This window comes from Bubalus bubalis, chromosome 10 (assembly GCF_019923935.1).
Source record: "Bubalus bubalis isolate 160015118507 breed Murrah chromosome 10, NDDB_SH_1, whole genome shotgun sequence".
NCBI lineage: Eukaryota > Metazoa > Chordata > Mammalia > Artiodactyla > Bovidae > Bubalus > Bubalus bubalis.
Genome location: NC_059166.1, coordinates 74766778 through 74782129, shown reverse-complemented (window position 1 = coordinate 74782129; position 15352 = coordinate 74766778).

The following is a 15352-nucleotide window of genomic DNA, read 5'->3' as shown; positions in this document are numbered from 1 at the left end:
TTGAGTCACTGATGCATCAATTGGGGTTTGAGTTTCTTTGTGGAAGCAGGAAATACCAGTGACATTCCATAATAAATGAAGGAGATGTGGACTAACCCAAAAATGCACTCAGAATGAGCCTTCTGTTGGCTTGGGCCATAGTTAAGAACTGTGTTGACTCCTTTGGTCACTTTGATTCTGTTTTGTTGCCAACATGAAAAGGAGAATATTATTTAAACATATTTTTTAAAAGGAATGTGGGTACTGACCATCAAAATGAGCTCAGAACTGCTGTACATGATGAGGACTTGTCTTAACTTTTACTCAGGGATATATCCTCTTATATGGGCTTCCCAGGTGGCACAGTGGTAAAGAATTAATCTATCAGTGCAGGAGACAGAGGGGAATTGGGTTCCATTCCTGAGCTGGATGATCCTCTGGAGGAGGCAGTGGCAATTCACTCCAGTATTCTTGCCTAGAAAATTCCATGGACAGAGTCTGATTGGCTGCAGTCCATGTGGTCACAGAGAGTCAGACATGACAGGATGCACACACAAGGTTTCTTATATTTAGATCTAAACCTTTATGCAGAGTACTTTCCTCTAAAACTGAACACTAATCTTCTGGCTGAAGTCCATGAATTCGGACATGACATTGAGTTATTTATCCCTCCAAGCATCTTCATTCATCATTCAATATATTTTGAGAGTCTGAGTAACATAATGAAAGCGAAAGTGAAAGTCACTCAGTTGTGTTATGAGTAACATAGTGGTAGATTCTAGGATGGAGTTTACATTACACAGTCTCATACTTTCAATGGCCTTAGTTTTTTCATTTGTTTACTTAATATTTATTGAGCACTTAATATGTGCCAGGCAGTCAGCCAGCTATCAGATGCAATGGGTATAAAAAATAGAATAAATCACTGATCTCCTAGAAATCACAATCCAGTGTGGGAAGTAGACACTTATTAAATAATTATGTGTGAAAGTTCTGAGGAGCAGAAAGCAGAAAGCATTCAAAGCCCAAGTGGAAGGACAGATAGAAAGGGTACAGCTCCTCCAAATATAATGGGGGGGAGGGGGAAGAGATGCCCTAAATCCAAATAGCTACCAAAAAGAAGCCAGTGTATTTGATACAAACTCTATGAGGAGAACAAATGTAGCTGGGATGCCTAACACATCCCCATCTACATTGTCTAGGCATAAAAACCATTCTTTGGCCACTTGATACGAAGAGTCAACTCATTGGAAAAGACTGATGCTGGGAGAGGTTGAAGGCAAAAGGAGAAGAGGGCAGCAGAGGATGAGATGGCTAGATGGCATCACTGACTCAATGGACGTGAATTTGAGCAAACTGGGCATGTAGCATGGAGGGGAAGGGTTGGGAATGGGGTGTAGAAGGGGAGAGAGATGATGAGACCTGAAAACCCAGCCACAGGAGTTTTGCTACCGGAAATATTCAGTAACAGTTTTGACTTGGAGAAGATTGTAGAAGCCCAGTGGCAAGTACCAGTGGTGACCTGGATTGTATTAGTGAGTGTTAGCAAGGCTAGAACACCATGACCAAGGTCAGTCAGTCAAGGAACATTGCTCAGTGCCAAGGTCCCCAGTTTAGAAGAGGGGATAAGGACAGGCAGTTCCTAGTTTTTTTCTGGTTTAGGTCAGTGTTGCCCCAAGTGATTCTGATACACTTCCAGAAAAATTTCTCATTAGCTTCAGATATCTGCTAGACAGAGATATTTTTTGTGAGTGCAGCTGGGTGAGGGTCTGGATTAGGAACAAACACTTCAGAGGAGACTTTGCAGTGATTCTGATATGGACCCATCCCTAGAAAAGTACGACTGCTTTAGGAACGGAGGGGGAGAATTTTAGTGATCTTACCACCACAAAATTAGATAGACAACAACAGGGGGCAGGCAATGACAGACAGAAGAGATACAAGTCACGATCATGACCAAGTTTGCAAAAGGAAGACAGTGCTTTAAACAGACTTTGAAAGAAAATCACATTTTAGAAAGTTGGACGTAACAAGAATACAATATGTAAAAACTGCTTAGTCATTTAAATTTATTAAAAATTTTAATATCTGATATATGAATATATTTGTATTATAAAATATACAATACAGAAGTTTATATTTTAATATATAAATCAAGGCTGTAAAAATGTATTTCTTCTAGTCTCCAAATAAATACAGTTGACCTTTGAAACACCACAGGAGTTAGGGGTGCCAACTTCAAAAGTTCACATATAACTTATAGTAGGCCTTCTGTATCCTTGGTTCCTCTGCATTCATGCTTCCTCATCATTCCATGTTCCCAGATTCAATCGACCATGGATCTTGTAGTACTATGGAATATACCATTGAAAAAATGTACATTTAAGTGGACCCACGTAATCCAAAACTGTGCTGTTCAAGAGCCAATTGTATTCTCTATACTTTGTATATCTTGCTTACCAAATATTCAAATACATAATAAAATTCATTCATCAAGTCATTCTAATGATTTTAAAATCATTGGTGTGATTTTTGGTGATAGAGCTAAATGATTCCCCTTTCTCAGCTGAGATTTTCATATAAAGTTCTTACAAAGACTTCTCCATTAAAGTGAATTTCTCTCCAACAACCATCCAGTAGCAAAAGACAGTGGCCCTTTGTCATAACCTTACTGATAGAGGTTGGGAAGCCAGAGGAAGAGAAAAAAAAAAAAAAGATGAGAGAGAGAATGTATCTATCACATTTCTAGTTTCTGTAGACTTGACGGTTTAAAATCTGCCCTACGTGCTTGTACTAGAGACACCTGATCCGAACAACCTGATAATTTTGCTGAGTCACCTTGCTTTGGCCTCCTCTGCTTTCCTCCCTGTCAGGAGGAATCATCCTCCCAGGGCCACTCTTTTCAAAACAAACCAACCAATTCAGCGTCCACACCTCTCTCCACCTCCCACATCAGGCTTTCACACTCCTGGCCATCATCCAGTAGCCCTAGTCACTGCAGGGCCAGATGTGAGACAGCTGGGGACAGCCCCAGTGCTCCAAAGTCCCGGAATGATTCAGCTTCGTCAATCCCAAACCTGTCTTCCCTGCCTCACCTATTTCTTCTCACGGAAAACATGAGAAAGGCCCTTGCCCACAGGTTTTTCCCCTCTGACTCCTGACTTCCCGCTGCTCCCCTGTGGCCCTCCGTGGCATGCTGCGTATTCTCCCAGTTGGAACCTGCCTGTATAATAAACTACTTTTCCAGCATCCATTGTCTCCTTACCTGTAGGCTTTATCATCCTGCTGCTGCTGCTAAGTCGCTTCAGTCATGTCCGACTCTGTGCGACCCCATAGACGGCAGCCCACCAGGCTCCGCCGTCCCTGGGATTCTCCAGGCAAGAACACTGGAGTGGGTTGCCATTTCCTTCTCCAATGCATGAAAGTGAAAAAATAAAGTGAAGTCGCTCAGTCGTGTCCGACTCCTAGCGACCCCATGGACTGCAGCCCACCAGGCCTGTCCATGGGATTTTCCAGGGAAGAGTACTGGAGTGGGTTGCCATTGCCTTCTCCTTATCATTCTAAATAATAATAAATCTTATTAAAACAAAAGTGAGGTAGGAAGAGGGGTCAAGGGAAGTGGTTATCAGCCAATTCTAGTACCTGAGCTAAGAATGTGCATAGTTTGTCTGCTTTGTTCCATGAAAAAAGAGCAAGATGGTTGCCTCTTTGATGTCCAGTCAGGGAATAACTGGTGCTGGGATGGAAACGACTGGTTGAAGCCTAGCTAATAAGCAGAACAAATGAAGAAAGGGAAAGAAGAGGGAAAGAGAAACAAGGGTAATTGCTACCAGGCTCAACCAGTGCCAGTGCCTGGAAGAGGTGCAGGACCAGACAGGGGCAGAGATGGGAGGGCCCGGGAATCTTGAGGTTCCTCCATGGGGAGAACTGGCCAGAGGCCGTGGGAAGGAGACAGAGAGGAGGTTCCCACAGTCCCTTCTTGCATCTCACTTTCTTTGATCTTTGAAAAGGATCCCAAGAAGATCTCCTCCTCATAAACCTTTACACATGGTTCAGGAGTGGTCAGTCAGGTCAGTCCCTCCAGGGAAAAGTTTTCCAGTAAAGCAAATTGTCCTGATGCTACCTGAGTGGTTTAAGCCTCACTTGTGCTCTCTGTGCCCCAGGATTCTCCCAGATTCTTCAGCTGTCACCAAGTTCCTCCATAACGTGATGTGTGATCTCCCTTCTCTCGGCCAAGGACATTTGACCCCCAAAGAAATCCCTCAACACCTGAAACAAATAATAGGATCTCTTCAGCAGGCCTTCCAGTTCTGGGCCTTAGCGCCCACACCTAAACAGTTTTTCAAAAATCTTGGAATCAAAGCAGTATGTGGTTTCTGAGGAAAAACCACATGTGCTGAAATTCATTAACTAATTTTAGTACTTATCACATGTATTATTATACTATTTCCCAACTCGTGGAAAAATATTTCAATACTTAATAAGTAGTGTGCCTGTATTGACATGTGCCTCCTGAGTATAAGCCCTGGTTTATTCTATTTAAGAGCAATAAATTCAGCACTCTAAAGAAAGAAAACTTTGATAAACCTAACTAAAGAGATTTTAAGCAAAAGATTTGTATATATAAAGACAAATTGTGTGTCTATACACACATACACATGTACACGTATGTACACACACACACACACACTAAACTGACACTACTTTAAAAGTATCCGGTTTTCCTGAATATAGAAATCCCTTTCTTTTCACAGATTCTCAGTTTCACAGTCGCAGTGGTAGAGGTTCTCCATGCCAACAGAAGTACTCTTCCTTGCGGCATGAAAGGCTCTTTGTTGTTATGTTCTTGCGCTGGTTTCCCATTCAGTATTTTGCAGAATCCCACAGTTATTCTCCACTCTATCACAAAAAAAAGGAAAGCAAGTGGTACTTCAGAAAATTGGTACAATTGGTAGAAAAGGAGAGGGGAATCTGTAATAATTTTACATTATAACATCATAAATTCTCTTATTTAAAGAGAATTCAAGGTCATGTCTTTCAAAATAATGAAAGTTTCTATGAAAGTTAACAGTGCTGTCTGAGACCCTCTACCTATAACTGAATGTGTCCCATGATTCCTTGGGGACCTCCAGATCACTCTAGAAAGGCTCAGGATGCATGAGTGTCCGGGCCTGCAGAAGGGTAGAAGGCATCAGTGTCCCACTCCCTCTCACCGTTAGTTTGGTAACAGTACCATGATGTACCTTTAGGGAATCCCCTAACTCTTGCTCTCCCGTATGTTGGTATAGTTGTGGCTTACAGTCCCTGGGGCTGGAAGTGAGTTCCTGACCCCAAGCCAAATTCATAACATTCAATCTCAGGATATTAACTAGAATTTTTGTAAAAGAAATTCTTTCTCTAAAGCTGCTCAGCTGGTAAAATGTAAGTCTGAAGCCTTGGTGAACACTTTCACCATACTTCTGAGAAAGCTTCTGGGTGAAGCCAGTATATAGGAAAGAAAGCAGAGCCAAAGATGGTGAGGTAGACACAGACATGTATCTCTTAGGTTTCTCATCAGGGAATGACAAAATGCCCAGTTACAGGGAGCGTGGTCAGCAGATGGTCCAAAGTTGTCAGCTTCTTCAGAGTCTGCCTCGGCTCTGGACACCTGCCTCACCTGGGGTCATGCCCTTATGGCTCAGTCGACTTTAGTGACAGAGCAAGGTCGCATACAAAGCCTGACTATTGTGACTAATCTTCAGAAAGACTTCACAGTCAACTCTGGGTTCGTCAAGGTTTTGCAGAGCCTGTCTCATGGTTTCACTTCTCCCCCTGCCTTTCCCTCATGGGTAACAGCTTGCACTCTGAGCTCCATCTCAGCATCTGCTTCTAGAATACTCTATCTGGGGTAGGTAGAAGAAAGCAGATGACTGATTAATTACTTGGAAAATCAGTTATGGCTGAAATAAATTTTCCCTCCATATAGATTGAATCAATAAAGTAGCAACTGAAAGGTTCTTGACAAGAAGAGCTGTATAGATCATAGCACAAAATTTTCATGGGAAATTCTGATAGCTGGTTGTACCTGAATATATCCTATTTTTAGAATTTCTAGCCACCAGCTCTCTCACTTTCCTTAAACTAATCTGATAATCCATCTTAATCTTCTCAGGTTTCTGAGAAATGAAATCTTGACACCCAAATTACTGAAGACTACATAAATCATTAATGAAAGAAGGAGGACTTGAGTCCAGAAATGTCTTATTTCAAAGCCTGTTGCAGGCATCAAGGGAAAGAAGGGCTGTGAGTTTGTTTCTAAGGTAAGGAACCACTGAGTCCAGGTATAGGGAGCTTAGAAAGGCAGAGACAGAGAAATGAGATTATGACCTCATATTCAGCCCAAATTTATATTTACTTCCATCCATAGCTTTTGTCTATCTCTTTTGACTCTGTTCTATAAAGCTGACTATAATTTGACTGTACCCTTGCTACTAACTGGAACACTTATAGCACTCCTGTCTCCTAATGGAGCTCAACAGAATGACTGTGGAGTACCACCTGCATTACTGACATCAAGAATTCAAATGATTAGGATGTAGTTTCTGCTCTTGAGGGGTTCATAATCTAGCGTGTGTAATATGGGTTTATAATGTAGTGTTTGTATATGTGTGACAGTGTCTGCAAAACAATTGTTATAATAAAATGTAACTATGAATGACTGATGATTAATTAACCCTAATTTATAATAATTTGGGAACAGTAGGTAGGGAGGCAGAATGGGCCTTGGATGGTTTCAGAGCAAAGGTAGCAGTGTTTAAAGCAACATGCTGTGTTCAAAGAATACCAAATAGCTCTATTTCACTAGGTTGTCAAATTCAAGGGGTTGAGAAAGGCATGACAAAAACTATCCAGAAAAGGCAGGAGTCAAGTCATGGAGGATCTTGGATGCCCTTGTCTAATAAGGCATTAAATGTTTACCCTTTAGATCAAGTCTGTATCTAAAGATATAGACTTGAAGAATTTTATACAGAAGAGGGACGTGATCATAATTAAACTTTAGAAAGATTATTTTAGGGCAGAGGTGGATTCAGGGCAAGACTGATTCACAATCCTGAGTGAATCACGAGTGACCACATCATGGTTGCCAAATGGGCACACTTTGAAACTGAAAAAGGAGCACTGTAATCATTCCACTCAGAAAATCAGCATAAACTGGGATCCTTTCTGGAAAACTAGATGTATGTTTATACCATCTGAAGGGATTTAAGGACACTGGGATCATTTACAAAGTTTCTGAAATGATCTAAGTTGGAGACAAACACCATGGAAGCAGTAGCAGTGGGGATTAAAAGGAAAGATGGATTTAGAGATAGAAGATAAAATTGGGACTCTTTGATTAATGATTGTAAAGGATGAAGAAGAGAGACCCTTTGCTTTTGGCTGTGACATGTTTCAGGTTTGGAAGATGTCCCATCTGTCCATACAAGAAAAAAGTAAACAAACTGAAAATCCGTGACTTTCCTTGGACCTGTCAGAGAACTGAAGTCACAATGCAAACCTACACTCCCCAATTCTAGCACGACAGAAGAATCCAGAGTCATAGCTGAGATATATTTACTGGGGAGGAAGCCTCTAGAACTATAAACTAGTAGGAACACAAACTGTAATTTTGTGAATTACTGGAGACTGAGTGTGGGCTAGCATGTGAGTGAGAAATTCCTTAAGGGCACTGGCTTAGGGGGACCACCCACTCATTCATGGGTTCTGCTTCCAGAAATCCTACCAGGTTCTTTTTGTGAAAAACCAAGAAAATCCCCTTATGGCTTTGGCAGGGGGAGGGAAAAGCTTCAATTTGCAAAAGGTGCAGAAATCCACTGTGTTTTCTATAATAAAGCTCTATGTTCAGAGGAGAAAAAAAAAAAAAAAAACTGCCCATGAGGGTCACAGCCCAAGAACTCAAACCTACTATAAGACAGATTTGTTCATAGGATTAGAGAATGTTTTCTCTTCCCATATCTTACCACCAAACCAACAAGGATCTAGAGTAATAACAATGGATTATTGGTTAAAAGACTGAAAGGTGCTTCTATTCAAGGAAGAGTTCTTATGGAAGCCCAAAATGAATGAGAGACAAAATCAAGGGTGCTAGAGGAAGTTGAAGCCATAACAAACAACACAGCCCAATCCAGCTCCTAGCAGATGAACGTAAAACTTCACATAAAAGCCTATTTACCTCATTTCTTAATATACACTACATCATAGCTTTCAAAACTAAACTACAAAAATGCATGCGAAAAGGCAAGAAGAAAATAGTTTGAAGAGACAAGACTCAGGATGACACTCAGATATGGCATAAACTTGGAATTATCAGTCAAGAAATTTAAAATAACTGTGGTTAATACATTAAAAAGCTCTAATGGAAAAAGTAGAGAGTACCCAAGAACAGTTTGATGATGTGAACAGAGTAGAAAAAAAAAAAAAGGAAAGTCTATTGTACCCATGTATATACTGGATATGATCAAGGAAAGAATCAATGAGCTTAAAGGTAAAACAGGAAAAACAATCAGTGTGATTACTCAGGAACAGATAAGGCTCCCCATGTTCCTTCTAAATAGCAACATTGCATAAGATAAAAAGAAGAAAAAAAATCTATTTTATTTTGAAGTAAGCATCAAAAGAACTTGCTTTCATGGGATTACAAAAAGTCCAATTTGGGCTGAGAGTTACTTACGCTGAAAGCACCACTGCAAGGGAGGGAACAGAAAAGAAGGCAGTCCTTTTATGCCTTTCTCAAGATTTGGAGGGCAGTGCTGTGAGCGTCAGAGGCTACAGTCAGCTCCTTGGCTGGGACACAGGCAGGGTCAGATCCACAGTCTCAAGTGGCTCCAGAAGGAATAAAGAAAATGCCTGGTATTCAAGAGCCAACTCTCAACTGGACTTCAGCACTGCCTTTTCTGTTTTTCAGGGGTAGAGAAATCCAACTATGTTTGAGAAAATATGTATATTTCTGTTGTGAGGGGAATGTGGCTTGATTCATCTTTGTTTATCAGGTCTCCAATTTCCAATTTTTCCAAGTGGAAAGGAGGAAAAGCAGATAGAGAAAGATTACTGTGAGGCAAGGTTTTTTTTCCTCTCTCTCTCTCTTTTTTAAAAAACTGAATCGAGGCCAAAGCTGACCTTGGACATTAAAAAAAGTATTGGGATGACAGAAAAAGTCTCTGTTGAAGAAGTTGCGATAGATGTTTCTGATTTCACTCACTCTGTTGCCCACAGACAATCTCTTGTTCAAAGTCCTCCCCAAATTTAACTCTGCTATAAGACTTCTCCATACAATCTCAGCCCAAAGTCACCTTCTAGATTCATAGCGCTTATCACTGACAATGCTTATTTCTCATTAAATACTTATGACCTTGAGTTATCAACTTGGGTATGTTGGTTTGAAGTGACTTTGAAACTTTCTTGTGGAGAATTTCAGCAGAAAAGTTAAAGAAAGTATGAACCTGTCACTCAAAGAGAAGTTCAGACCAGAGATATTAAGATGGAAATCTTGAGAAAACAGGTGGTTATTAGAACCAAAAGAATGAATGGGAGTATATAAAATGGGAGTATATAAATAAAGGAATGTAAAGCAAGAAAAGAAGAGAATTTGAAGAAAGTTCTGAAGAACACCATTTCTTAAGAAGTACCTAGGAGAAAAATTAGTGAAAAATGTCAGGAAAGGAGAAAGAATGTTGCTTTTTTTTTTTTTTTTTGGTTTCCAGCAGTTTTATACCTTGTCAGAATGTCGCTTTTTTATATGAGTTTAGTTTTCCAAGAGGAAGGAAATGTGTTATTGGTGGTTTCATTATTTTCTAGAACATCTATGACAATTCTTTGTATGTAGTATATGCTCTAAATATTTATTTGGTGCAGAGGGAATGAGGAATAAATTCACATAAATATTGCTCTTATTTTCCATTTGATTGTTACGTTCTTAGCAATCATCCCAGTGCCATTCCTCTTTCAGTGTGTTTATCCCATCTTTTCTCAGAAGACAGTTTGAGTGGCCACAGTGGTTGTTAGTGGCAGACTCTCACCTCTAGGGGGAGCTCAAGGAGAAGAGCACTGAGTAAGGGCCACATCTAAGTCCATATAACAGTGAGAGACTTTTATTTTCTTGGGCTCCAAAATCACTGCAGATGGTGACTGCAGCCATGAAATTAAAAGACACTTACTCCTTGGAAAGAAAAGCTATGACCAACCTAGACAGCATATTAAAAAACAGAGACATTACTTGGCTGACAAAGGTCCGTCTAGTCAAGGCTATGGTTTTTCCAGTAGTCATGTATGGATGTGAGAGCTGGACTATAAAGAAGGCTAAGCACCAAAGAATTGATGCTTTTGAACTGTGGTGTTGGAGAAGACTATTGAGAGGCCCTCGGACTGCAAGGAGATCCAACTAGTCAATCCGAACGAAATCAGTCCTGCCTGAACATTCATTGGAAGGATTGTGCTGAATCTGAAACTCCAATCCTTTGGCCACCTGATGCGAAGAACTGACTCCTTGGAAAAGACCCTGATGCTGGGAAAGATTAAAGGCGGGAGGAGAAGGGGATGACAGAGGATGAGATGGTTGGATGGCATCACTGACACAATAGACATGCATTTGAGGAAGCTCTGGGAGTTGGTGATGGACAGGGAAGCCTGGAGTGCTGCAGTCTGTGGGGTCACAAACAGTTGGACAGGACTGAGCAACTAAACTGAACTAAGTCCATATTGGGTCAAGGTAGTAGGTAATAGTGGACTGAGTTTTTGGTAAATTAGAAAGGGATTAGATGGAATTAACCTCCACTGGGCTGACAAAGGATGAGATGGCTGGATGGCATCAATGACTTGATGGACCTGAGTCTGAGTGAACTCCGGGAGTTGGTGATGGACATGGAGGCCTGGCGTGCTGCGATTCATGGGATCGCAAAGAGTCGGACACGACTGAGCGACTGAACTGAACTGAACTGAACTGGGCTGAATCTTTAGATCTTTTGAAATCACACCTTCTAAAAAATTTCACGTGACAGGGAGCAGATCCACACTTGACTCTCACTTGGAAAAATCCCTCTAACCTAGAAAAGCTAAACAAAACATCAGGATAGAATTCAGAGGTTAAAAATAATGGCCAAAGGGAGACATATGTTGACTGATACATTTCACTCAAGGCATGTGACTCTGAGTGTGTGTGTCTTCAAGAGTTTGAACAACTTTGAAACACACACAAACTTAACCACTTCCCCCACATTCTCTACTATCCCATTCATCTGATATCTAGCCCATGTCACAGTCACAGATTTTCATCTTTTTGAAGGCTATAGGCAATTAAGTTTTCAAATATTGTTTAAATTTGTAAAAGTACATTTTTACAGTTTACCCTCTCAAAGCCTTCATGGTTGAGATTTAAGTGTTCAATATCTCATAAATTCTTGCATTTATGAGATGAAAAAAAAAACAGCTTTTTTTTTTTTTAATCAGGAAAAAAACAGTTCATTTCTTTGGAGATGTTTTGCTCCATGGAGCGAAGCTTAGCAGGATAGGCAGATAATCCTGTGCACAAGCCACAGAATGTGCCACAGTCTGTTCTAACTCTCTTGCTTTGAGTTCAGTGTCTCCACTTACCATGTCCACCTAATCTGATTGAAATCATGGGAGCATCGCTCTTAAAGGGAATATGTGTAGATCCTTCTTATGGATTGTGAGTCATTGTTTTATTATCACAGCTGATTCCCAGGTGGCTCAGTGGTAAAGAACCCACCTGCCTATGCAGAAGATGTGAGTTTGATCACTGGGTTGGGAAGATTCCCCTGGAGAAGGAAATCGCGACCCACTCCAACATTCTTGCCTGGAAAGTCACCAAAAAATGTATTAGAAAAGGCAAGTAAAATCTGAAAACAAAGTATTCAGTGCAACGTGTCAGTCAAACCTTGTTACTTTTTTTTTAATACTTGAAAAGAAAGGGTGCTGAAGTGAAAGCCTTCTCTGTAGTTCTGAGATCCCTGCCAAAGCAGGAGACTTCACATCCCAACACAAATGAGCATTCCAAAGCAGGAGGGATTAGGCAACCTCCACAAAGTAGGCACCCTGCCATTGGCTTGGATTTCCCAGTGTAAAAAGCTCTTCTTCTCTTCTAAAAGGACAAATATTTCAGGTCTCACCATGGGTAACTGGGAAAACAGAGTAGAGAAGGGTCTTCCAAATGGTAAACCGCCTATTTGTTTGATGATTGTTTTGCTAGCTCAGTAAACAAACCTGTTTTGTTCACCTATCCAGGCAGAAAAGCATTCACTAGCCGTCTACCGCCTGTGGGGCTGTGCACCTGCACAGAGGTATAAGACAAGGCCTCCGCCCTAAAAAGCTGATCTTCTGGCACTGCTGCCACATGAGAATGGATTTCCTCTTGTCATCATGGCCCACAGCAGTATTTTGTTGTGAATCCGTCTACTTGAGAGCTTCCTGAACTCATCAGTAATAATCTCTATGATAAGTCTATGTACCTAATACTAGTTCCCAGGTATGAGGCATTCCAGACATATTTTTAAATGGTGATTTTCAGAGTCCCATGGCAAAGATTTTAAATGGATTTGATCAAAAGTCAAAAGGAGCCCTTTCACATGCTCTTGCTGAGAAACTTGGCATGGAGACTGTACCTAATTGAGAGACTTTGTTGGCTGCAGTGTGTTGGCTTCAAGCCCAATCACAGGACCCCTTGGAACAATGAGTAAGGCCATTAGTTTGCATGCCTAATCCCAAGTGACCTTGCAAGAGTTTCCCTCTTTCTTGGGATTTGCAGGTCCCATGGTTCCGTAGCATGGGAGAGTGACATGTTAATCCTGCTTTTTTCTCTCTCATCCTTATAGATTGCTACAAGCCACGGACTGTCCTATAAATGGAGACTGAATCATTTCTTTTTTTTTTAACAACCTGACAGTGAAGCTTACATCAGAGTATGTTAAAGTTACTTGTGCTATTAACTTTGAACATCAATCTGACTGTAATATTTTCTTTTGGCCTTGGCAAGAACTCCCCTCCTTTTTTAAACATAGCTTTATTAAAAATGTACCCCAACTATAACTGATTTAAACACTATCAATTAATTAAAATTTTTCCTTTATTATTACTTATTATCCTTATAGTCTTATTACATATTGGATGTGTACTTTTTGTTTTTCAGTATCTACTGAGTGACTAACCAAATGTAGTAACTAGCTGTCTTAAATACACCCAGAATATTACTAAACCTTCAGAAATTTCCTCTATAGTTTTGTCTTTAAAACAACAAAACAAAACAAAGAAACAAATAAATTCCATACAATAAAACCTTTAAAAGCAATAACATATATATATTTTTCTTTAAGTAGAGGTAAAACCTAGGCAAGTATAAATTAACAGAACTCCATTCTCCATTACCATGGATTGACTTTGACAATGCATTCTTGCCAAATTCTTCCTGGTTATATGGAAGATATTTCTACAAAATAACTTGGAAGAAGCATGGGAAATAGTTCTCTAAATAAAATAAATATATATGGTTGTCTAAGATCATTAGCAGCTGGGTTATAGTAGGTTTATAGGTTCAAAGTGGTGGAAGCAGACTTTAAAGGGGGGTTATCTCAAGGGTTTTGTTTTGTTTTGTTTTGTTTTGTTTTGTTTTTATGAGAAAGTCCTCTCCCTGAAGCCTGGAGAAGTTTGACTAACTCTTCCTACTGAGGACTGATTCCCAGTGAGCTGAATGCCATTGGAGGGTGACCACTGGCACAGAGATCCATCAGAAACTTTAAGATCTTGCCTTGAACTATTATGAATTATACCTGCAGTCCATGAGGTCACAAGAGTCAGACACAGCTTAGCGACTGAACAACAGCAACAACAAAACACTTGTTTAAAACTTAAGGAAGAAGCCCCTAGGCCTCTAGGATTTAGAATCATGGGTTTGTCTAAGAAGAAAACAAAGTGAACATTATCTTGAGGGTCTTTTTTTTTTTTCCAACTAGAATTAACATTACTGGTTTCAATGAACAATTACGTCTTTTAAAATACATATTTTAAAATTATTTAACCTGAAACAAATGTAGACATGGCAAATATTTTCTCATTCTGCAGCAAATAACCAGTTTTGCCTATAACATCAAAAGCCAATATTTCTGCAAAAGCTATAGACTTACTTTATCCACATGCCCGGTAGTCCTCCCCCAAACAAATCACATCCTGATTTGTTCCTCCAGCCACTGCCACACCTTCCTCCAGCAGTAGAGGGTTAATCTTGAACCAAAAATAAGTCTCAACACAAGTACAGCTTTAGAAAGATTTCATATAACTAGATTCAAAAGTCCAGTTCTATAGTCAAATTTCTATGGTCTATATAAATCAGCCTTCTGCTGTTTGTGATAAAAAATGAAATTCTCCTCCTTTTTCAGTGCCAAATTTTAAAAAAATGTACAAGTTTTATTAAAAATTGAATAAAAAATCAGTAAAGAAAACTGAGTTTCTTCATTGACAGGTACATCAAAGAAATTCATTAGATACTGTTGAAGTTTAAAATCAAAAAGTTAAATAACAACATAAATGTTTTATCTTTTGAGGTACTTAGGTAAATAACCAGGAAGAACTGAGTAAGGAAATACTATTTAAAAGTGAAATATTTACTGATGGCTCTTGTATGTTAATCCATCAAATGCTGACAGATATGGTAAAAACTAGGCATTGTTCAAAGATCCAATTGATTTCATATTTGAAAGAACTGGGTGCTTTCAGTGTAATCTCCATTTGCTTTTTTCTTTTCTAAGAATTTTTGTAAACTACCCTTCCCGGAGTTAAAATAGTCCACCAGAAAAAACAGCAAAAGCAAGGACTATTACTTATTTATAAATAGAGAATCTAACTACAAGAAATTCCCTTACAAAGACTGTGTATCAAGTCTCTTCACATCGTTACTGACAGATGTGTACTCTCTGTGGACAAAAACCAGGCAGCCCGTTTCTGCACACCTTTTATCAGTCCGGACACTTCGCTGTTCTTGTTTCTTCAGAAATATGTAAATGAGTAATGCTCCACCTTGCTATAATTAGTGTCCTTATCTAATAAAGGTGGCAGGGTTCAGCTCTGTGCCCCAGCTGAACTCACAGCTCTTTATTGGAGGGGAAGTCTGGGTACTGTCATCAAGCCCTGCTTAGCGATTGCTGCCACCCTTACTAATTCAGAGACTTTTGACTGTCTCATAATTCAAGGTGGCAAAAATGGAATCCATTACTTTGGATTTTGACTTATGACACATGAAAAGTGCTGTTAAATAGGTATTAAATTATGAGAATTTTTGAAATGGTCACTTTTTCTTTTTTTTTCCCCAACTGAGGCCAAGAAAAGTAAACTG